The sequence below is a fragment of the Balaenoptera borealis genome (genome assembly GCF_965194805.1).
Source record: "Balaenoptera borealis genome assembly, chromosome: 2".
Lineage (NCBI taxonomy): Eukaryota > Metazoa > Chordata > Mammalia > Artiodactyla > Balaenopteridae > Balaenoptera > Balaenoptera borealis.
In genome coordinates this window covers 174,864,424-174,887,974 of record NC_138867.1, presented here as the reverse complement: position 1 = coordinate 174,887,974, position 23,551 = coordinate 174,864,424, and the positions used below count along the sequence as shown (strand labels likewise).

General features: G+C 47.7%; 2 long non-coding RNA genes and 1 pseudogene across 5 annotated transcripts; 2 read left to right on the top strand and 1 right to left on the bottom strand.

The window, feature by feature from the left end:
- Nucleotides 1-2,012: 2,012 nt before the first annotated feature.
- LOC309624717 lies at nucleotides 2,013-16,998 on the bottom strand. 3 transcript variants are annotated; one of them, XR_014242090.1, is made up of 3 exons: nucleotides 16,697-16,998; nucleotides 15,957-16,049; nucleotides 2,013-8,877 (listed from the first exon to the last, which is right to left on the bottom strand). It is a non-coding gene; the product is annotated as an uncharacterized lncRNA (long non-coding RNA). The 3 variants fall into 3 exon arrangements; XR_014242091.1 differs by lacking the exon at nucleotides 2,013-8,877 and adding an exon at nucleotides 8,892-15,366 and having other exon boundaries at nucleotides 15,816-16,049; nucleotides 16,449-16,950; XR_014242092.1 differs by lacking the exon at nucleotides 2,013-8,877 and adding an exon at nucleotides 8,892-15,366 and having other exon boundaries at nucleotides 15,816-16,049; nucleotides 16,697-16,948.
- A 202-nt stretch (nucleotides 16,999-17,200) lies between these two features.
- Nucleotides 17,201-18,532, top strand: LOC309624718. The gene is made up of 2 exons (XR_014242093.1): nucleotides 17,201-17,286; nucleotides 18,179-18,532. It is a non-coding gene; the product is annotated as an uncharacterized lncRNA (long non-coding RNA).
- Nucleotides 18,533-21,553: 3,021 nt separating this feature from the next.
- Nucleotides 21,554-22,536, top strand: LOC309624710 (protein LRATD2 pseudogene; annotated as a pseudogene). The gene has a single exon. The product of its transcript is annotated as a protein LRATD2 pseudogene (transcript).
- The last annotated feature ends 1,015 nt before the right edge of the window (nucleotides 22,537-23,551 follow it).

Here is a 23,551-nt window from a genome sequence, read left to right as displayed (position 1 = left end):
GAAAAGTGCTATTGGTAATTTGATGGGGATTGCACTGAATCTGTAGATTGCCTTGGGTAGTATAGTCATTTTGACAGTATTGAGTCTTCCAATCCAAGAACACGGTGTACCTTTCCATCTGTTTGTGTTGTCTTCAATTTCTTTCATCAGCATCTTACAGTTTTCAGAGTACAGGTCTATTGTCTCCTTAGGTTTATTCCTAGGTATTTTATTCTTTTTGATGCAATGATAAATGGGATTGTTTCTTTAATTTTTCTTTCTGATTTTTCATTGTTAATGTGTAGAAATGCAACAGATTTCTGTGTGTTAATTTTGTATCCTGCAACTTTATTGAATTCATTGATAAGCTCTAGTAGTTTTCCAGTAGCATCTGTAGCATCTATAGTATCATGTCATCTGCAAACAGTGACAGTTTTACTTCTTTTGCAAGTTGGATTCCTTTTATTTCTCTTTCTTCTCTGATTGCCATGGCTAGGACTTCCAAAACTTTGTTGAATAAAAGTGGCAAGAGTGGACCTTCTTGTCATGTTCCTGATCTTAGAGGAAATGCTCTCAGGTTTTTGCAATCTACAGCTCTTAACCTGTTCCTCAAGGACAGCAAGGCCCAGGATAGACTGTAATGGTTCTGCCAGAAAGAGCTCTTCTGGCATATTATTGATTTGGTGTGTGTGCCTGTGTGTGCCAAGATTGGCTGTAAACAGCCCCGAGGCCCATGGGTATAGGGATTTTGAGGTCTAAGTTGTCATGTCTTCTTTGTTTCTGTGCTCTAAGTTCCAAATAACTCCTAACACATCTGTATGGCTGTTAGCATAACTGACACCATCTTGGACCTGTACAGTTCCTCCTGCCCTTCCACTGACCCTACCCAGGACTGTACTGTATGGAAAATCACTTCTCTGTCATTAAGGGCTGTGTAGTTAATAGATGCAGTTTAATGATCATTAGGTCTATGCTCTGTTAGCCTCCAAACAATGATGAAGACCTTCGCTGATGTATTCCTGGTACCCACGAGACTAGATGCCCATTCATAAATCTTGACTTGGGAGTGCAGTTCCTCTCTTCAGCCATGTACTCCCATACCCTAGGTGAATGATAAATTTGTCCCAGTTGCCCCTTGGCAGAGTGGAGTGCAGCTTCAAATGCTTCTGGATCATTGTCTGCCCACCTACCCTGTGAGTAAATTACTCTATAGTAAACAGATCCATTGATTTATATGGAGCTGCCTGCCTCGTTTTTTAGTCTCAAGATACCTTCTTGTCTCTGGGCACTTTTTGTTTCCTCTGTCCTTCAATACCATCAAATCGGTTGGAGAGAGAAAGGAAGAACTGCTCTGTGATGAATATTAACACAAATTAAAAGCAATGCTTATTTTTAAGAATATTTACATTTGGGCAGCTGCATGTCCTTCTAATGGGCTGGAATACAATTGACTCTTGTATAATGCAGGGGTTAGGTATTCTGACTCTCTGCCCGGTGGAACATCCATATAACTTAAATAGGCCCTCTGCATCTGCAGTTTCTCATCTTGGGTTCAACCAACCCTGGATCCTGGGCACTGTAGTATTTACCATTGAAAAACCTCCATGTATATGTGGATCCATGCAGCTCAAACCCGTGTTGTTTCAATGATCAACTATACTTTAGGACAATACAGCCAGCTGGGCTTTGTTAAAAGTTTGCTTAGGACTTCCGTAGTGGCACAGTGGTTAAGAATCCACCTGCCAATGCAGGGGACACGGATTCAAGCCCTGCTCTGGGAAGATCCCACATGCTGTGGAGCAACTAAGCCCGTGCGACACAACTACTGAGTCCGCGCTCTAGAGCCCACGTGCCACACCTACTGAAGCCCGAGCGCCCAGAGCCCGTGCTTCGCAACAAGAGAAGCCACCGCAATGAGAATCCTGCGCACCGCAACGAAGAGTAGCCCCCACTCACCACAACTAGAGAAAGCCCGCATGCAGCAACGAAGACCCAATGCAGCCAAAAATAAATAAATAGATAAATATATTAAAAAAATAAAAGTTTGCTTAATACAGGCCTCCTGGACTGTCATGTTTGGTGATGAAAATAGAAGAGAAAACTTTCTCCTTCTTCACTGTTTTTATTAATGGAAACTTCATGCAGGTTGGACCCTCTGCCTCATGGAGTGCTGTAAATGGTGGGTAACAAGGAAGGAAAGAGTTTTTCTCACAAGGAATTAATTGTCTTAAAATGATAATATTTATTTCATTTGTATGGCATTTCTGTCATTTCCCAACAGGCTCTGCACTCTGCTGTTGGAGAGAAACAAGATATATCATGATCATAGTAAAATGTATAAATATTTTTCATGTGTTCTTGATGCTGTTAAATTTATGAGGAAGTATGAGAGTAAGTTTCTGATGATTGAGTCATAGAATAAATGTTCGGAGATGACCGAATCATACGACACCTTCCTGTAAATGGAGTATAGATGTCCAATCCTGTCAGTCTCATACATCCCACTATACACATAATTGGGATGTTTTAAAACTCAGTGGTTTTTGAGGATGTGGCTGTGAACTTCACCCTGGAGGAGTGGGTTTTACTGGATCCTTCACAGAAGAAACTACAGAGGTATGATTTGGGAAACCTTCAGGAACCTTCCATTAATAGGTAAGGATGATGACTTTTCTTCACTTTGGCAATCAGAGGACAAGTGTTTTTTGCGCATCAACATTGTTTCAAGATGTAGAATGTGGGAGGGGAGGATGTTGGTAAACAAAAAAGGCATGGATACAGCTCATCCTGGGCCTAGACATATCATAATTAAACCTCTTTGCTGGGACTAGGAGCATGTGAGATTTTGTGTTTGCCCTTTAAGAGTGGACTCTCTGTTTCCTACAGCCCTCTAGCTGTTTGGTTTTTTTTAAATAGATTTTATTTATTTATTTATTTATTTATTTATTTATTGGCTGCGTTGGGCACGCGGGCTTTCTCCAGTTGCAGCGAGTTGGGGCTACTCTTCATTGTGTGTGGGCTTCTCATTGCAGTGGCTTCTCTTGTTGTGGAGCACGGGCTCTAGGCGCACGGGCTTCAGTAGTTGTGGCTCCCTGGCTCTAGAACACAGACTCAATAGTGTGGTGCATGGGCTTAGTTGCTCCGCGGCATGTGGAATCTTTCCGGACCAGGGCTCGAAGCCATGTCCCCTGCATTGGCAGGCAGATTCTTAACCACTGCGCCACCAGCGAAGTCCTCAGTATTTTAATTGGTAAGGCTGTATCCATGCATGTCCACACATCATCAGTTTGATGGCATTCCCCTGCTGGAACCCCAGCTCCCACCCTTTTATGCCTCATCTTTCAAATCTTCCAACAGGAAAATTCCACGCCCCTTAAAATCATCACAGCACAACAGTGGAAAAGAATATAGCTGTCCCAGAGGCAACAAGGTCTACAGGTTTAGGCCCTGCTGAACCTTTACTACAAGTTGGTAAGGACAGAACTGAGTGTGTAAACTGGAGATTGTCTGAGACCGTGGACCTCAGAACCACACAGGCCCAGAAGTTACCCTGGACAGCAAAGGGGAGTGTGGATCATTCACAAGTTGACTAGATAATAACAAGTTCTAGTATTTGGTGAAAAGAAACTTGAACAAGAGAGACAGAAATGTTCCCTCCGCCTCAAGAGCTGTAGAAAAACATCCATGGTCCTTGGGAAGGATATGGTCCTACCACAGACTACTTGTAAGATACCCTTATTTCAGGGGTTATTGCTCTGCCTATGAAAGAACCTCCAACCTGTAAATCCCAGGAGTTCTGAGAGCCTGTCCCTGCTCCTGGCCCTGGTGAACAACACTGAGATAAATGATTCTGTCATCTGAGGAAGGGGGCATGGGGTGTCCTTCAGTAGCCAGGGACGGGGATGGGGGCTGGCCCTTCTCCCTTCTCCCACATACAAGAAGCTGATGACCCAGCCGAATTACTTATTTCAAGGAGAAATGTGAAATTCTGTATGTCATTTCTATGAGCACAGGAAGTGAAAGAACCACAACATGACTCCCAGGCTCTAGTGAAAACAGAATAGAATGTTATATTAAAATCCTAACTATTTACAAGAATTAAATATTGCACTTTGCCTAGGTAAATAGGCCCTGGTGTACAGATGTCAGGTAGATGGGAGGGGGGGGTCACTCCCTATTTTTGGGCTTCATGCGACCCCAGGAAAAGGCTTACAAAATTCTCTTTCCCTTAAGAGCTGGCCCTGTGCACCATGAATGTCCCAGTTGTGTCCCCACCATAGAGGTAGTGGCTGTACTTGAGCTGGCTTCAGGAGTCAGATCGGCCACTGGTTCTGGTCGATGTGTCAGGGACTTCGTGACTGAATAGAAGAGACAGATATCTGTGAGGCCTCCCCCAGAATCACAACCCACCTCCCTGCCCCCACTACAGTCTGCTCCAAGTCCTGAGCTGAATGCTTAGTCAGTCAACAGCACCCCATCTGTCATTGTCATGGGACTTTAGCATCACCCATTTTATAGAGGATGAATATGAGTCCCATAAAAGTAGCCAAAGTCTCTCCATGACAGGAATGGTTAGTGGTGGAATTGGGATCCAGTATCAACTGTTCTTCTCCCCAGGCCCATGCTTAACCCAAAGCTTCACTGAACCCCAGGATTCAGCCTCTGCCTGCCCAGACACTCACTCAGACCTGAACTTGTTGACAGACAGACCTTGTTGGCCTTCAAGAATAATTCGTTCTTTCCTGGACATACACAGCGGCAGCAGAAGATGCCGTTGGCCAGACCTAATTGGAGTTGAAGGCCACTCTCATCATGCTGGCCTTTTGGTGCTGGGGCTCTAGGTGGCAGGACAGGCGGTAGCTACTGGACAGAGGAGCACCTGTGAGGCTACCAAGAGGGCCACCTCCCAGCAGCTGGAGTCCGGCTGTCCCAGGGGTCACCAAGCAACAAGGTCTGGGGCTGACCAGGGAGCCATGGCTGCAGACTCTCTGGAGCAGCCAGCAGAGAGAGTTTACCCTATCCTCAACCATCTTCTGTCCCGCCTCACCTCACTTCCTTGACAAAGGGCTCCATAGCCTGGAACCAGGCCCCAAATTGCTCCTGGGCTCCAGCTTGTAATGGTTTGCAGCCACCTGGAGCAGCTGGATCTCCCTAATTGCTTGCAGTTCCTGGGACAGAGGGAAGGACAGGATGCAGACAGGGCTCTTCAGGGGCCTTGTGGGGGTGAGGAGTGGGGCATGGGGCAGGTAATAAGTCCTAGCTCACATGGGGACCTTCCTTCCCTCCACTTCCATCCGGGCCCTGCCTCTTCTCACAGTTGGTGTTAAATAGCTCCTCCTCCAGGAAGTTGTCCTTGATGCCATCCTCCTGTGCCCACCCACCAGTGGGATGGCTCTCCTCAACTCTGTGTATCAGTTACCCAATAAATGTACGAAAGATGGGGCCAGAGAGGGTCCTGCCTGGGGGGTCTGTGGTTTCCACACCCACACCGTCCCCCAGTGAGGCCACAGCTGCTCACCTCTGTACTTTTCCCAAATTAGATTGCATTGCTCTGGAAGGCAGATGGCCAAAGTCCATTAGAAACAGCCCCCTTAGCCTGTAACTAGCCCCCTTCCACACCCCATCTCATGTTGCTTTACTGTCAGGGCCCACCAGAGGGCAGGCATGCTCAGAGGAGGACTTGGACCTGAGCCAGGCTCTGGGGTCCTGAGAAGCGGGGACAGGGGACCTCAGGCCAGAGACCTTCTAGCCCAACACGCTCTGATAACTGATGGGGAGACTGAGCCTCTGGTAGGATGTGTTTTTTGACTTGGAAGGATAGGCTTCACTCCCCATCACGGGCAGGGTCTGAGGGAGTGGATGAGTCCAGCTCAGACTCAGCCTCCTGTAGCGTTGCAGTCAGGCGGCCCTGAGCTTCATCTGCCCAGGGAACTGGGAGGGCGGCTTATTGGGAGGCTCCTTTCACTCATGACCAGGACGGGCCTAAGTCCCTGCTCCCAAGGGCGGCTGTTAGGCTCCCATGAGAGGAGGTTTGCCACATGCTGAGAGCTAAGGGCTCAGGGTGGGGCTGTCTCCTTCCCAACCTCAGGATCCTGCCCACGCCCCCACTCCAGGCTCCCTTTCTCGTGATCGTCCATTATGTAGTCCAGCAGCAGCAGGTGACTGAGGACGGGGACGCCACTCTGTGCCATCGGGATAGGAATGGTGATGAGCCCCCTCTCTCAGGGGCCATCTGAAGGTCCCCTGAAGCCCCTCACTCTCAGCTTCCTCTCCCGCCCCCAGACCCCACACGGAGTAACCCAGGACTCTCAGCAGCCTCCTCCGAACCCCCTCCCTTCCCCTTCAGGAGCACCAAACTTCCTCCAGTCACCTCCCAAGGCTGGTATTTGGCAGATCCCAGGTTATGCGGTCCCTGGCCCATCCCTCCCCAAATCCCTCCTTCTGGTCACTTCCAATGCAGTCAGCTCAGGTCCCGTGGTACCAGGGGCAGGTGTGCAGAGGGAAGGCGCCCCCCTCCTGGGGGGTGCCTCCAGCTGGGAGGGAGGAGCACCGTCTGCTCTGACCCCTGGGCCTCTCCCCTCCGCAGGCACTCTCACCTGCTGCTGCTGCGTCTCCTGAGCTCCCTGGAGCTCCACCTCCACGGCGGCCAACAGGGAGGTTGCCTCCTGCAGGGTGGAGGACAGCGTCATTGTGGCCATACTACCCTCCCACATTTCCCCCAAGCCGCGTGATCTCAACCCCTGGACATGTGGCCTGAGTGACCTGGTACCTCTGCTGCGCCAACCTCCAGTGAGCTCTGAGTCTAGAACAACCCCAGCTCCAACACTCACTTGTGTGTGACCTTGGTTCTGTGACCTGGCCTCCCTGAGCGTCTAGCCTTATCTGGACCGTGTGAGGAGAACTCCGCCTGCGTCCCTGGGTCTCCTGAGCGCTCAGTGTCCTGTGACTGTCATTCCTGCCCTCACCCCTCCAGGTGGAGCCATCACAAAGCTCCACACATTCTTCTCCTCCCTTGAACCTATGCATTGAACCTCCTTGTGCAGCCTAAGTACAGAAGCATCTCTCTCCAGATCTTCCCGGTTAGGGGACTGAGGCCCTCAGAGGTGAGTGACTTACAGAGGGGTCCACAGAGGAGAGGCCACTACCCCTCCCAGCCGTAGGCCCTGTCCTGGGTGCCTTCACCCCGCCCCCAGCTCCGCCACTGACCACAGTCCTAACCTCTGGACTAATGAGTGTCCAAGCTCCCAGCAAGGAGCTGAGCCATGGAGGGGAATTAACAGGGTATGTTGGGGGGCCTGGTTGAGAGGCTCCTGACTGCCCTAGCCTCCTGTCCTCTGACCCTAGGCTGACCCGAGGCCATGCTAAAGCCTCACTTCCCTAAGAACCCCTCATGACATTCCCTTGCACAGAAATCCTTTTCCATGTACTCAGAAAGGGGACCCCTGAGGTGCTCTGACTGACAGGGCAGCGGGCGATCAGAGCACTAACTTCCACCTTTTTTGTGGCAACTTTTGAAGTCCAGTCAGGAAGGATCCATTAGGAATCCATCAGTTCCTCAGATCCTTCTCTTCACCATCTGGGGCAACTATCATTGCTAAAAAGGCATCAGGCGAGAATCCCTCCGGGATCGTTTAGCAGTGACTCTGTAGGACAGAGTGGGGAGTTTCAGAAAGCACACATAATCTTTCTCAGGCTGGGCAGTGCCCCACCATCCCCCTGGTCCCTGGGATTCTCGCTGTGTCCATCCCTGTTGCAGCCAGGGTCCCCTTCTCCTGCGAGGTACGGTGAAGACAGAAGGAGCAGCAGGGGCCTGGCTGAGTGAGGACAGGCTGGGCTGGTTTAGGAAGAAAGGACCCCCACCTGCACCGTCCGCCCAACAGCCTGCAGGACGATGAGTGGCAGCTGATGGGCCAGCAAGGAAGCCAGAGGACTACTAATTCTACCAGCTTCTCACCCTCCTGAAACAGTCCAGCCAACACCGCTACATCCCACGACCAAGGCCTCCTGCCCCAGACTGCCCCCACCTGCAAACACCGCTACATCCCACGACCAAGGCCTCCTGCCCCAGACTGCCCCCACCTGCCTGTAGAGCTCACACATCCCTCTTCCTGTCAACCTGGACAAGACAGACTGAGTTTCTCAGAGAACTTTTTGTGATAAGCTACCCACACCACATCCTGCCTGGTCCCCCCTCCTTCCAGATCTACAGCCTCCAGGTCACCTCAGTGATTGTCCTCCTGCTTAGCAGTTCATTTTTCCGGCATAACTTTTCAAATTGTCGGGAGCTCTTCCTGAGGGGAAGGGAAAAAAGGAAGAAAACAGGGGAATAATGTGCAGGGATTTGAGAGCAAATCCTTTTTATTTGAGTACCTGGAAAATTAATGGGCCTCATGAGGGTATCCCCTGCGTCGTCTGGGCCCAGAGGTCTCTGTGGGACTGGGGAGGAGGCTGTCATGTTGTCTCCTGGGGCCTTTGTTCCCTTCGCTCCTGAGCAGATCTGTTTTGACCGGTGTTGATTTCAGTTGGATAAAGAGTTCTGTCGCTGGAAAGTAAACACTTGAAAATCTCCCATTTGGTCCAATGCAGGATCTGACATTTAAAGATCCTGATTTTTTAAGCAGAACCACAGGCCTCAGGTCCTAGAGAGACTCAAGAGACCTGCCAACCAGGTGGCTTCCCGTCCCCAGGGTCCACTGTCTCCCAGGACCTCCCAGCTGACGGAGGGGACACAGCCAGCAACATGGCGGGTGGTGTCTTGTCTACTCTGGTGCTCAGATGGAAAGCAGCTTACTCACCTGGAAACTTGTCCCCATGTGTTTCTGAGGTGCTTTAATGGAGGGCTCTGTAGAGCCAAAATGATGGCTTGTAGAGAGGAGTAATTCCTTAGGCCTCTGCACACTTGGGGAAGGAAGGGAATGGTCAGTGAGGAGAGAGCTGGAACCCCGCTCCTCTGGCTTCTGTCCCCTCATTAACGTCTCTCCTGGATGAGAAAGATGCCCAGTGGCCCTGGGGAGGGTGCACCTGGGACCCCATGACTAATACTCCTGGGCAGGAGGGTTTTAGCTCAACCCAAGGAGGAAGTGAGCAGCCCATCACTGGGATCTGAATGTCAAGGTCAGTGTGCCCCTGGCAGGAGGGGCCTAGGGACTGTGTAGGAACTCAGGCCCCAGACTTCAATCCTGAGAGCTGAGAAAGGAGAAGGGGCAGTGCCCAGGGCTCCGGAGAGCACTCCCTGGGCCCTCCCACAGCATACCTTGGCCACCTGGATCCAGAATTCCACCACCTCGGCCCTGTTCTGGGCTGTCATGATTGGGTTCCCGAGGTAGGTGGTGGTGATAAAGTTGACCACCTTTTGGAAGTGGGTGATGGTGTTGTGGACAGTGGGCACCAGGTGCTCGTGGCCCCTTTTGGTCCCCTGGGACCAGATGGAGCCCAGGCAGTGATGGGGCACCACCTTCTTGAACAGCTCCTGGGGAGGATGCAGAGTGTCACTCAGCCGCCACACCACAGCTAGCATCTGCAGTTCCCCACGGTTCTACACCGGGGTTTCTGGTCAGAGCTGGAGCTCAGGAAGCTGAGGATGTGGCCTGAAGCTTCTTGGAGTCCCTGGGTCTGTTTATGTCCAATGAAGATGCCCGGCACAGGATGACACAGGACTCAGTACTGGGGAGGGGGGAGTGGCATTTGCATCCAGCCCAGCTTCACTTCTTCCAAGCACCAGAAACGTGACTCACACCTGCCCATCTCAAGGGGCATCTTCCACTCATTCTGATACCCCTCGGGTCTGACTCCCCATTCAGATGCACATTCTCCCATGGCTGCTACAACCAGGGTCTTTGTCTCCCATTAGACAAGTACACACCAGGTGCCTAATAAATGCGGAGGCTGTTGAGCAAATGCTGGGCAAATGCGTGATTGATCCCAGGACCTGGAAGCACTTCAGTGAGCTCACCTCCCTCCCTCAAAGGACCAGCCCCACCCAATGTACTATCTGTTCTTCCTCATTAATCTGCAAAGTCACCCTGTGCAGCAGGCCCTCTCAGTGTCCACCTCTACTGTCCATATTGGACACCGAAGATCTGGGGTTTTAAGAAAGTTGCTCAGGTCACGCAGTGGGAAGTGGGGGAGGAATAGGGCTTCGGACCCAGATCATCAGGTTCTTGATCAGGGAATGGCAGGTGTGGGGCAGCTGATGAGAAAGCTGGGTCCACCCAGCCTTCCCTGAGAGCCAGCTGCTCACCACACCCATCAAAGTCAACTGTTCAGCCACCAGCCGGGCAGGGAATATTCTAGAATATTAGGCCTCTAACATTGAGTACATTGTGCTGTCTTATTAAGCCCTGAAAAGGGGATGCGAAAAGGAAGGAAATCAGAAAACATAAAAATTCTCATCTCCCACTCTGAAGGAAACAGTGAAGTGGGTGGAAAGAGACAAAATAATTATGGACAGTTGTGGGGAAGTCGGGGTGCAGGGGAAAGGACAGGACAGGTGATGCAGAGAGCCTTGGTTCATCCATCCACAGATCCCCTAAGCATCATTCATCATAGTAATCAAGCAGAAAATGAATAAATAGAAAGGCACTTCCTGCTGGAAAATGACATCCTTGCTAGGCTCACTGATCCCACTCTATGGGAGAAATATAAAAAAGGGGAAGCGGGCTTCCCTGGTGGCACAGTGGTTGAGAATCTGCCTGCCAATGCAGGGGACACAGGTTCAAGCCCTGGTCTGGGAAGATCCCACATGCCGCGGAGCAACTGGGCCCGTGAGCCACAATTACTGAGCCTCTGGAGCCTGTGCTCTGCAACAAGAGACTTCACGATAGTGAGAGGCCCGCGCACCGCGATGAAGAGTGGCCCCCACTTGCCGCAACTAGAGAAAGCCCTCGCATAGAAACGAAGACCCAACACAGCCATAAATAAATAAATAAATAAAATTTAAAAAATAAATAAATAAATAAAATAAAAATAAAAAAATAAAAAAGGGGAAGAAAACACCAATAACCAACCTCCATCTTTGTATACACTGGGTTTATTCTCAGAAAGCTGCTGGGATCAGCCAAAGTGCAGACAAAGACAGGAAAATGCAGGACCAGGAAGATGAAAATCAAAGGGAATATCTTAGAAGTATCTGCAAAGCCCTAAGTCTGTGTGAGGTGTGGATGGAGCACAGGTGGAACCTGCAGCCTCAAGCAGGCATATATATACATGTATCTGTACATATACATACATACATATTCATATACATGTAACTGTATGTGTATATATAAACACACGCACACACACATTTATACGTTTATCTATATATCTATTGGTGTGTGTGTGTTATTCTATGGATGGGACAAGCAACTGTAATGTCTCCAGACTCCTTTCAGCAAAGTCTCTTCCTCTCCCCCGGAGTATCCGTACCTCTTTCTGCCCCCCACTACATAACCTTAGCACAAGCATCCAAATCAGAACATAGATATGTAAAACTTTGAGTTCACACCAATTTCTCCAGTCCAACCTCACAGAGTTCTTTTTAAGCTTCTCACTTTCCATATTTGTAACTCCCTCCTATGACGGAGAGAAACTGCTCTCACCATCCTCCGTGTATTTCCTTATTTTTCCCAATACCCCTGTGGCTAACAGACCTCCCCGCCATGCTGGCTGTCCCCTCTGCCCCACCCCTGTGGCTGGCTGCTGCTTGGTCCAGCTCTGCCAATCCCACTCCCCGTTAGCCTCTGCGGTGCTGGCTGCTGCTTCTTCAGGCCTTGGCCCTGACCATGCCAGTTGCTGGGAAGGGAAAGTTAATTAATTTATTTTTGAATGGTGTGATGTAGAGATATAGCTTTTTTTTTTTTTTTAATGGATAACCAATTGTCCCAACACCTATTCTCAATTATTTGAAATGCTATCCACAATTTTGTGTCAGTAGCTGATGATCTTTTCTCTTCTGTTAATCTTTTTTTTCTGTTTGTGACCCAATATCATCCTTTAATGACTGTGATTGTATATTTTGATACGTGGTAGTTAGAGGCCCCTCAGTATGCTTAAAAAATGTCTAGCTCTTCTTAAGCATGTATTCTTCCAGATGAGTTTTAGCATTAGCGTATCAATTTTGTTAAAAATCCTATTGTAATTTTGATTGGAATTACATTGAATTTGTAAATTATTTGGGTAAAATGGCACCTTTACCAGATCAGGTCTTCCCATTAGGGAACATGGTATGCCTTTTCGTTTATGCAGTTTTTAAAATTTCCTTCACTGAACATTTATAGTTTTTTTTGTGTATCGCACATAGAGTTTGTTCCGAGGTTTAAAAATTTTTTTCTGTGGCTGTTATTAATGAGATCAAAAGATCTTCTTTCTACGTATTTTACACATTATTAAGATTATGCTGCATATACAATTCTGTATCCTGTTTTTTTAACTTAATGTGTCATACAAATTTCTTCACTAATAGTTTTTATGATTTCATAATTGCCCATCAAATTTTCATGTCATAATTTAACCATTAACATACACTTGGCTTCTTTGTATTTCTCAGTGTCATATAAAATCATCTTCAAAATTTCAAAAATTTATTGTGTGCCTTATAAAGTTGAGTGCTGCATAATTCAGAGAATGTCTGTATACTGAATATAATTTAATTTTCTTGATTACTCAAGGTTAATATAGAATCAGATTTTAATATTTCTTCCACAAGGCCTATAGAGGTGTAGGACTTTTTCCCCCTAGGCTAAAGACACTAAATTGCGTTGCTTTTTGATCATTAAGTCAATTTTTATGCCTTTTTTTAATCTCTGTCCCGCTTATAGACTTCCAGTCTTCTTACTGCTATCTGCATGCCCACATGGGATAGTTTCTCATCCCACTTCTAGTTTACGGATTTTAATTTTTTATGAGTTTGGAAACCGGACTGCCAGGTCCTTTAAAATCAAATCCAAGTAAAGATTAATAACCTATGAGAAAGGGCTTTGATGAATCTCTAGGAGTAAGGGGCTTGATCTTTAGGGCATGGACTTTGGTGATCTCTGTTTTATTTCTGAAGAGGTCTTTTTCCATCTCTTTTATTTCCTTGGTTCTTTGCTGTACTTTAGATAGATGAGATTCTCAGATAGCCAAGTTACACCTGAATGAAGTTTCATTACAATTATTAGGTTGGCAACGTAACATGAAAATGCCCCGCTCCCTTTCTTCTGCTGAATTCTGACTCTCGACTTCCTTTTTTGTTCCTTTCACACTGTGCATCAGGCTTGGTTCACTCAACCTAGAGAAACTGTGACACGGGCTTCAGATGTGTGGGATAAAGTCCAATTGAAACCTTTATTTCCCCTCACTTTTCTTCCTCTCAACTCTTTTTTTTTTTTTATAATTGAAAACTCTTTACATTTCAAATCAACAAAGATATAATTCCATTATATTTTTAAAAAATTCATCTCTTGTCTGAAGCCATTTTGGATTCAAAGAAATTAGGGGTATTCCATTATATGAAAGAAAATAAAGACAGTTTACACAACTCTACTGTTGTCTTCCCTTTACTCATTGCTACTTGATAAGGGCTATGGTACCAAACCATGACTGTGTGGTCATTCTCTGTAAAGGCCAATCATGCTCCCTTTGCTGCCAATAGCTCCTCCTAATATTTAACTCCCTTGTAAGTACTTAGGTACTTTGAGTAAGGGGATTTGCAGGTTCAATAAAACCCATACAATACTGGAGAATCGACTCAAACTTCTTGTCTTATTAGTGGTGGGTCAGTGGTGTCATGTTTGTATTTGGGTACAATAAATACCCTTGATGATGACAGAATTGTAATTTCTTTAGTATACTGTCTTTGAAAAAAATGTGTCAACAATGAGTGCAAAATAGGTGGTCATCAATGTTTGTGATTTCAACTTTAGATCAACTTAGAGTTTCTTTTACAATGCCATTCCTTAGTCATCTTTTAATACATGGAATTGTGACATACTTGCATTTGCTGGTGAATGAACGTTTTAAGCTCTTACACAATGGCCCAGCCTACCAGTCAAGAGTTTATTTTTGGCAGCATCTTCATTTACGGTATTTGTTTATATGACTGAACATTTCACTACATTTTTATCACCATTTATAAATATGAATAGAAAATGGAAATGCTGATACTAGTGATAAGAAACATAGTTTTCTTAAATTTACTACAACTGAGCAAAGATGGAGTCATTAACTGTATACAAAGCAGTGACTCTAATTAGGACAAAATCAGAAAATATAATACAAGCTGGAAGTACTTTTTCAAAGATCAGATCTTAAAGGTGAGTTGCAATTAGGAATTGAATAGTGATTTTCAGCTCTCTTGGGGAAAAATGCTCTTGTAATATACTGTGTATTTAATTTTTTTCATAATCAACTTTTGTATATGTGTTCAGGAGTGTATGAATAAACTAGGAGGGAATGGGTTGGAAATAAATTAGGGTTCCACCTGTAGAAAGTTCCAAATGGAACTTAATTTTCCCCCCTTTCCCAGTCAAAATGTCTTTTACAGAATTTACATTGTCAATACAAAGTACCTTCAAACTCTGTAGAGAACTGAGGAAGAGGTCTGTGCCTAAAAGTGTCTGTGCCAGACAAACAGATGTGCTTTTTGCCTGTTGCTTTTGCCCACTAAAGAGCTCTGCTGCTAAAACTGAACAATTACAGTGGTTTCTTAATTTTCAGGAAGAATGGATTTAAAGGTTTGCATTTTGTGAATTGTTCTTAAATGTTTGATACTTTCTATCTTGTGAAGAGTTGCCAACAAATTTTAAAGGAAAAAAGCAAAATCAACTATACTTCAATAAAATTTAAAAAAAAAAGGAAAAGGCAGACATATTATTTCTTAAAATACATTTTTTAATATGTGGGAGATCTGAATAAACATAATATAGCCAAATTTAGTGTTAGTAAATTTGTGTCAAGTCCATGTGGAAAAATTAAATCCATCAACATTTCATAGGGTTCCACAATGACTACCCTAATTTCTAAGTCCTGCCACCTGAACTAGTTTGAAAACCAACACTTGACACCTCTGACTGCCTTTTGTTATTCTGGGGGAAAGGAATGTTATTAGTTCAGTGGTACAAAGTAATACTTAAAATAAATTTAAAAGACCAGAGGAGTAGAGTACATGTGAGTGTAAGAAAAATAATGTAACAATGGCTACTGCTTCCCAAGCACTTATTATTTAGCAGGCTTAGTGCTAAGTATTTTGCAAACATAATTTGATTTGATCCTTACAACCATCCTGTGAGGTAACATCACCCATATTAGATAGATGAAAAAAAGAAGGCTCAGAGACTTGCTCAAGTTCACATAGCTGGTAATTGGTGAGTGACACTGAGATTCAAACCCAAGTTTCCAGATTCCAATCATGATCATGTTGTAATGCCTCTGTGTGTGTATAAAATTAAAAAAAAAAAAAGTTTTAGAATTGATATGCAGTAAAGCACACAAATCTTTTTACACATGTTAACATTTGTAATCATTAACCAAATCAAGATATTGACCATTTCCAGTAACCCAGAAGGCTCCCTCCTGCCCCCTCTCAAGTCAATTCCCCCAAAGTAATCACTACTCTGCCTCCATCACCATAGACAGATCCGTTTTAGAGTAATCTAACTTTTTGGAGTTATCACCAAAAAATTACATCTACCAATCCTTCACCCTGCCATTTTAGCCGTAGTATTCAAAGCTGCTCTAGTTCTAACTTTTCAAGCACTCACTGTAGAGACTAGCTTTTGGAAATGGTTTCATATTCAACCTCCTGTATTATTCTGAAATTCATACTAACTTTGGGGGGGAAAAAAAAAAAAGTCCTGAAGCAGATTCAAAGGACTTACCAAACCAACCTCTCTTAGAAACACCAGGGACACAGGTTGCTTGACTGAAGTAATTTGTCTTATCTATTTCCAATCACGGCTTCTCATTAGGGACCGGATGACCCCAAAAGGTCGTCTCAGTTGATGGAAGGAAAGACTAACCAGGAAGAGTATGTGACAGTGGTTGCTTTGCGTCATCTTACAGCCCATGAGGAAAACGTATGTCCAGGTATCTTCCACAGTTGGCTTGCTCTTCTATGATGCAAGGGAAAGAACAGTCAAAGGGAAGAGGATCTAGGTGGAGGCAAATGGGGTAAATAGGACCTTCAAGGAGGCTTTAATATGGGGGCTTTCTGTGCCTTGCCGACTAGCTCTCAAAACCGCATTACTTCTTGCCCAACCTGGCAGTGACAGAAGGAGGGTCACAGCTGCACCTCAGGCTCTCAGGCTGGCGTTGGTGAATTTCAGCGGTGATTCCAGACAACGCAGTCGGCCTTCTCTCTCTTCCCTCCCCACCCCCAACCCCCCAGGGCTGCCTTTTGCACCTCATCCCCGATTCCCACCTCAGCCAACTGTGGCGTTTCAAACAGTCTACAGATTACAGCTCAGCATCAAGGAAAGAATAACTGACATTTATAAGGACCAATGGCTCACCTGTGCGTGTGAGGTGACTGAAGTGGGGGAGGGGGGCATCTAAAGGAACGTTCCGGCCCTCAAAGCGGGAGGACTGGCCCAGAAATGGGCGCACGTGACAACAGCATCACCCAGCGCGATCTCACCCCTGGCGGCAGAGCTGAACTATCTAGGGCCTGGAGATCTATTGAATTCCCCTTCCGCTTCCTCACAAAATACCAAGGACCCCGCCAGTCAGAGGCCCCTGAGGAAAAGAGGAATGCCCAAACCTCACAGGGCGGCAGAGCCACGGTTCACCTTCTCCGCGCAGAGAAGGGTTTGGTCTCCGTTCTCTCTCGCAGCTGCTCATCACCCACAAACTGTGGAGAGGGCAGGGCTGCCCGTTCTTTGGAGGGTGCGACGGCCCCGTCGCGAAGGCAGCGCCACCGGGAGGCCGGGAGCTGCGGGTTCCCGGGTGCCGGTCAATTGGGCGCTGGCAACGCGGGCCAGTGATACCCAACCGCCCCACCCCCCCGCAGGGGAAGCTGGGAACTCTCTGAGCGCAGGGCAGGGGTCGCCCTTAAGGCCTCCGGCCTCGCCCTCCGCGCATGCTCCGCGCGGCCCCGCCCCCAGCCGCGTTCGCCTCCCAGCTGAGCGCTTACTTCAGGGCTGAGAGCTGACGAAGAGCTGAAGTGGAGAGCTGGCGTCTGTGAGGCGGCCGCTGACAGGAGAGGGCCGCCGCGCTTTGCCGGGCGCAGTTTCACCGCAGGCAGCGAAGCGCGGCGAGATGCTCGGGGAATGGCGGGCGGCGCCGGCCTGACAGGAGACCCCGGGGCCTGGGGCTTGACCCCCACGTGCCAAGAGCACCTCGGAGCGGCAGGTAAGAGACTGGCGAGCCGGGCGGGAAAGGTGGCTTCGTGAAGGGCGGGCGTTCGTCTCCAGCGCCTGAGCTCCAGGGAGAGGGACGGGGCGAGCGGGAGACGGCGAAGTGGGCAGCCAACGGAGCCCATGGCGATTCGGCTACTGATTTATTTTGTGTCCTGAAGTTTTCTTTTATGAAGGATTTGATAAGAGCTGAGAGAAAGAGTACTTGAATAACCGTAAACTTACTCAAAAACTTTTAGGAGAAAAATTCTGTTGGGCTGACTCCTAGTACGCATTTCTTTCTGTACTATTCTCCTTTAACCACCACAGAGTTGACAAAAATTAAATTTTAATCTCCTCGGTGAAATAGCAAACCACAGCTTTTCTAGAGACAATGAGCCCTTTGGCAAATTTTAAAAATTCGATTATGTAAATATTTTCAAGTTTTACAAACATTTCTCACTTTTGTGAGTAACTGCAACTTTCTGAGTGTGAGAACTTTATCGCTCCCCCCCCCACCCGGCCCCATGCTCCATGTTGATAGCTTTTTGTAAGTTTTCATTTGAAATTTTTTCATATGTGGCGATCGGTCAAGGTGGTTGGTTTTCCTTTGTGATCTACTTAGTAAAAAGGACTTGTCTATTTACGGTGTAAAATATAAAATAACACACTGGGAAAAAATTTGCCCCTCTTTCTTTAGTGTAGATGACAAGCTGACTATTCAGAATGTCATTTTTCCCCCCAAGCTTCAATGATTTCTGTAATATCTTGCCTTTTTCAGCTAATCTGTGTATGTATGATGGGTACAATTATTCCTTAAATATTTTCCTTTAAATGGACTTGACTCATTTTCTCTTTGTTTTATCCTTGGTTGTCCTCATATCCATGAACTGATAATTTTGTGCTAGTTGTAAATGAAAAACTAGTTCTTCCTGAAGATGTCTTGCTTAATGCACTTGGGAAAGACCACGTCTATGTAACTTTGGTTCCAGATTGATTGCTTTGTATTTTCAGGTAAAGGAACTTCATAATGATTCTTCTTCTTGCTTTTGATAATTTTATTCTATTTTCGTTTTTGGGTGTATTAATTGTAGCTATTTATTCGTTCTCAACAGATGTTAATTGACATCACTTTTAATAGATAACTGGGGTTTCCTACCCCCACCACCATCCTACCTTTGTTAAAAAAAAATTACAAAAGAAATACTCTGCTTGCAATCACTAAACAAACCAGGGGTGAATAAAGAAAAAGTTAATATATTCCTCCCCTCTCAGGTCTCTCCCTTCTCCACTGTACTCCTTGGGGTAGCCAACATTAACCAACACTTTGAGTATTTTTCGACATCTTTCTCTTTGCTCAAAAATATATAAGCATACATACACACATATATAGACTTTTTGTAACTTGCTATATTCATTTAAGAGTATATCATGGCTATCTCTTTGGGTTAGTCAATGGACCTCTCAAAATTAAGAAAAAGCTGAGTAACATTCCATAGTACACTACACCATAATTTATTCTGTTGTTCTCCATCTGATGGATGTTGTTTGTTTTCATTTTTTTTGCTATTGTAAACATTAGCCCACTGTAACACATGATTAGAGAAGCAAACATTCTGAATAAAATATTAGCAAAATAAATCCAGCTGTGTATTTAAAAGACATACATCATGATCCAGTAGAGTTTATTCCATAATGGCAAGGACAGTTAAATATTAACATAATTTATTGTATTAACATATTTCAGGGTAAAAACTATATGATTATCTCTCTTTTGTGGTAAGTGGCGGGTGGGGGATGGAATTTATATTGTATTTCTATAAATTGCATAGGGAGATACCTGCCCAGGCGGGCAGTAGTCCAAGTTTTGTACCATTTTTGATCCTCAAAGTTGATAGACAAAAGCTTTTTTCCTGGAGTCTTTGGGGGAACTTTTTGGGACCTTGGCCTTGGCTTTGACCTTGGCCTCACTCATGGTCTGTGATTGCCAAAGTGTAGTACTCTTGACTACATGGGAAAAGAAAAACAACATACTTCCAGAGACTGGGGTGGATGATATGGGTGAGACTGTCTAATTTAGGGCTGGCACTTTTTAATATCTTGTATTTGACTACTTTGGGCTTAATGAGCACCTTGTTGGCCTCTGTACAGATTAATTTTCATTGTCTTGGAAACATTGGCCTGAATCTTTTGAGGCCTTTCTTGTTGTGCTTGTTGACCAAATATGCATTCCCACCTCAGTCCTCCATGCATCTGGGAGTCAGGACTGAGGATTGAGGCAGACCCGTGAGCACATTTCTCCCACGTCTCCTGTCCTGGGCCTGATGGTGGGTGTCAGGAGTGGTGGATGTGGAGGGGGCCAGGTAGATGAAGATGGGACTGTGGTGGGGATGGTTATTTCAGGGGATGCTCAACCCATCCTCCCCTTTGATTCTCAAGGGACCTGGGACCCCATATACAGTTCTCTTTCCTCCTGTTCCAAAGCAGAAGCTTCCAGACCTCAGCCCTCCCAGGGAAATCAAAAGATTGTGTGAGATCCAAGGTTCTGCCAGTCACTCCCTACACACAGCCCCTATACTCTCCCCATCTGTTTTGTGGGGACAGGAGGCCCTTCTTCTGGGCCCAAACACCACTCAGGTTTTTAGTTGGTCCTGTGGTTCATCATCCCAGTTAGAATATGGGAGGGTGCTTGCAGATCTAGATGAGGGCATCACATGTGATGTACAATGGGCAGGACCTGCAAATGATGTCTAGTATGACTGTGACTCTTCTGCTATATTGAGGCCCAGGTATTGTGTCTGCTTCATTCACTGAGTTATGTTAAGTGTCTCAGAAAGTGCCTGCATGTAGTAGATGCTTAATATATACTGTGGAATGAATGAACTTCAACCAGAACCATCCCAGGTATCTGAGTGGGCCTGGGGCCTCTCATCCTGCCCACAGAGATCCCTACTCTGGCCACACCAAGGACAAGGACCAGGATCAGCAAGATGGCATCTCAAACCTCCTTTGCATTGGAATAGCAGGTTGCTTTCCATGTGCTTTTCTAAACTCAGGAAGGCCCCAGACCAGTGCGGTGTGGCAGATGGCCTTTCATGGAGGAGGGGAAAATAATAACCAGGAACAACCCCAGCACGTCCAGCGGCCCTTTCTGCAGAGCCAGGCACCAGACAGGCACCTGCCATAGCTGATCCAGTAGTCCCTACAAGGAGGACTCTATGGGTTTATCCTCTACCACCCTACTTCTTGGAGCAAACTGAGGCTCAGAGAGGTTTGGTCACATTCTCAAACACACACAGCTAGCAGTGGGCAGAGTCACCACTGTGCTGAGGAGGGGGCCACGCTCACCTAGTGAGCCACTGGTCCAGTACCTGTTGGGCGGTGTTGCAAGTGGGGTAGGTGGACAGCAATGTGGCCACGTAGGAGACATTTCTCCCTGGTAGGTACCATGGATTTCACAGGCTTCTACACTGTCTCTTCCTGGAGGGTACCCATCCTGCAGGCCTCATTTAGTTGAAGAGTTGATTCATCTTTGCCTGCAACAACAGGGGACAGTCAGTGGCATCACCATGAACTACCAGGAGGATGGAGGTCTGGAGCTCACCCAAGAACTCCCAGCCCCTCAGGCACATGTGCAAGAGGAGGGCCAGGAGTGCCCGCAGTGAAAAAGGCTTTGGCTTTGAAAGTACATTTTGAGTCTGGTTGAGGGGGAAAGTTATACAATTGTTACCTTCTAGGCAGTTTGTTAGCTGAGGAACAACAGACTTTCCTGTATTAACAGTCTGTATTACTTCCCCTGGGGAAGCCGGGAGCAGGATCTAGTACAATCCCAGCTCTCCTGATCTGGTGCTTGTTGCTCACAGGGCTGAGTGGGAGCTGCCGATGGCAGGCAGCAAGGCCGCTTCCTTCTCCTTCTGGAGCCCCACCTCCCCGAGAGCAGGTTGAGGGGGCGCAGCAGCCCCAGCAGGAGGGAAGGGATGGGTGTGAACAGGCATCGCCCTCCTACCTTCAAGCCTTGAGGCGCGATGCAGCTGTAAGGGCAAGACGTGTGTCCCTTCCCCCTGCCCAGCCTCGCTGCCACCACGCCAGGAGAGGAACTGCGGAGCCCACACTTGCAAACTGCCCTAGAAGTCTCAGGGTGCAGCGCCCCCCTCCCCAAAATTCCCCACAGCCTCCACCTCTCCCGGGTGGTCTCAGTCCCTGTCCGGAGACCTGTGCCAATGACCCTAGTGGCGGTTCCGCTTTCTCCTCTCTCGGCGGTGTGAACTTGCGTCCGCAATGTGATGGGAAACCATGCGGAGAAAATGACCCGCCTAAGTTATTAGGAAGTTCCCACAGCCGACCCGACGGGCCCCACATCGGAATCTCCTACATCTTCTCCGATGATGATGAGGCCGTGGAGCCGCAGCCGCTGCCCCAGAAGCCGGATGGCGGCGGCCGTTTGCCCAACTGCAGTGACGCGCAGCCGCTGCCCCCGCCGTGGACCTCTGACCCGCGGCTGCGCGAGGTGGGGCGCTCCGAGTTCTACCACCACGAGTGCATCTACCAGAAAAGCTTTGCGCGGGCTCCGTGGCGGTGAGCACCTACACGCCCGAGAACCTGCTCAAAAATGCCGACCTGGCGACCTGGGGGAGTTCGACCTGGGGGAGTTCGTGTGGCAGGCGCAGTACCTGCACAGGACTGTATACGTGGGCAATTTCCAGGTGGTGCATTTGCATGGGCTGGAGGTGAGCAACAGCCTCCCACCCGACGCGAGCCGCGTGGTGAACCATCTACAGCTACGAGCCGCGGAGCCTCAGCGCCACGGAGTGCAGCGCGAGCTGAGCAGACGCCACTCCGAGAGCTTCACCCGATTGATGCCGCCTAGGCCAGCGCGGGTTCAAGATCGGCGACGAGCCGCGCTTCGGCCAGCAGCCCTACGGGGTGCAGATCCAGCTCTTTGCCCAGCGCAACCACGCGCTCGAGTTACAGAGCCTGGAGGACCTGATTATGGAGAAGCGGCACAACGACCACTTCGGGCGTGCAGCGGCGCTGCAGGAGCTCGCCAAGCACCTGCACCCCGCGGAGCTGGAGGAGGGCGAACACAACGCCACGCAGACTTCGCCGCCTCGCTGACGCCCCCCTGCGCCAGGCCGGGAGGAGGAGGACCGAGAGGCGGTGGTGCACTGATGCGCGCGCTGAGTGCGGAGCTGTGAGGCGAAGCTGTTTGCAGCACCTGCTGCCCCCTCCCTTCCCTCACTCTCTCCTCCACCACCTTGTGATCGCTGTATGGCGAAATGCGCAGGCTTTGGCTTGAGCGTGTTATCTTGGACGGAGGAGGAAGAGGGAGCAGGTAGGAGCCCTTTGGCAGGGGGAGATTCCTGTCCGCCCGCTCAGTCTTTCGTTCTTTCTGAAGTGGGGTAAACTGTTGACTTGCCTGACAATTAATCCCTGCTAGACCTGGATCCAAAAATCGACGCTTCTAACGCGCGCGGGGGTGGAGAAAAGTCGGAGTACCGTCGCCTGCCATTGCCTCCTACCCGCTTCCGCTCCCAGCCTGGGCTTGGAGGATACCCTGTACTAAGGCCAGAGCCGGTTTGTGGTGGCGTTACCCCCGTGGAGCTGTCTGTGGGATCCGGGAGTAGGGGGTGGTTTATCTTATGGGACTCCTAGGGTGCAAAGCTGGTGAAATCAGAACCAGGTCTGGGAGCAGCAGACTAAAACCTAGCAGCCTTCTATGATGTGTAACAAATAGTTGAGTAAATTTGGGCTACAAAACAGAGACTTTGCTACCTCCCTCCTCCCCATCCCCAAGCAATTCATCTTCTGGAGCTGGCTTCTAGCTGAGTCTCCTGCTCCCTCCGGCTCCAGCTGCCACTTCCCAGGTTACAAGTAAATCACAGGCCAGCTAGGAGAAGGATCAATTATGGTTCTGTTTTGCTGCCTTTGTTTCTCGCCTGCTATTGTAGGCGCTTACAGCTGCTTTATTTGTTATCAAAGGAGGGAATAGCCCTTTGTGTCTCTGATCTAATTAATTAAACCTGTTTGGCTGCATTCATCCTCTGGTCACACGTTGGCTGGTGTCACCCCATAAAGTATCCACTACAGAAGCAGCCAAACTGGGTCAAATATATATATTTGACTATCATCATTGACTGTTAATGATGTACCACACTCAGCCCTGGTCTGGGACTTTGAAGAAATATCAGTCTCCTTTTGGAAATGTAGATCTAGTTCCTGTGTTTAATAATCTTTAAAGTTTAGTAATAAGCTCTGTGTTTATAGTCTCCTGGTTGTGGAAA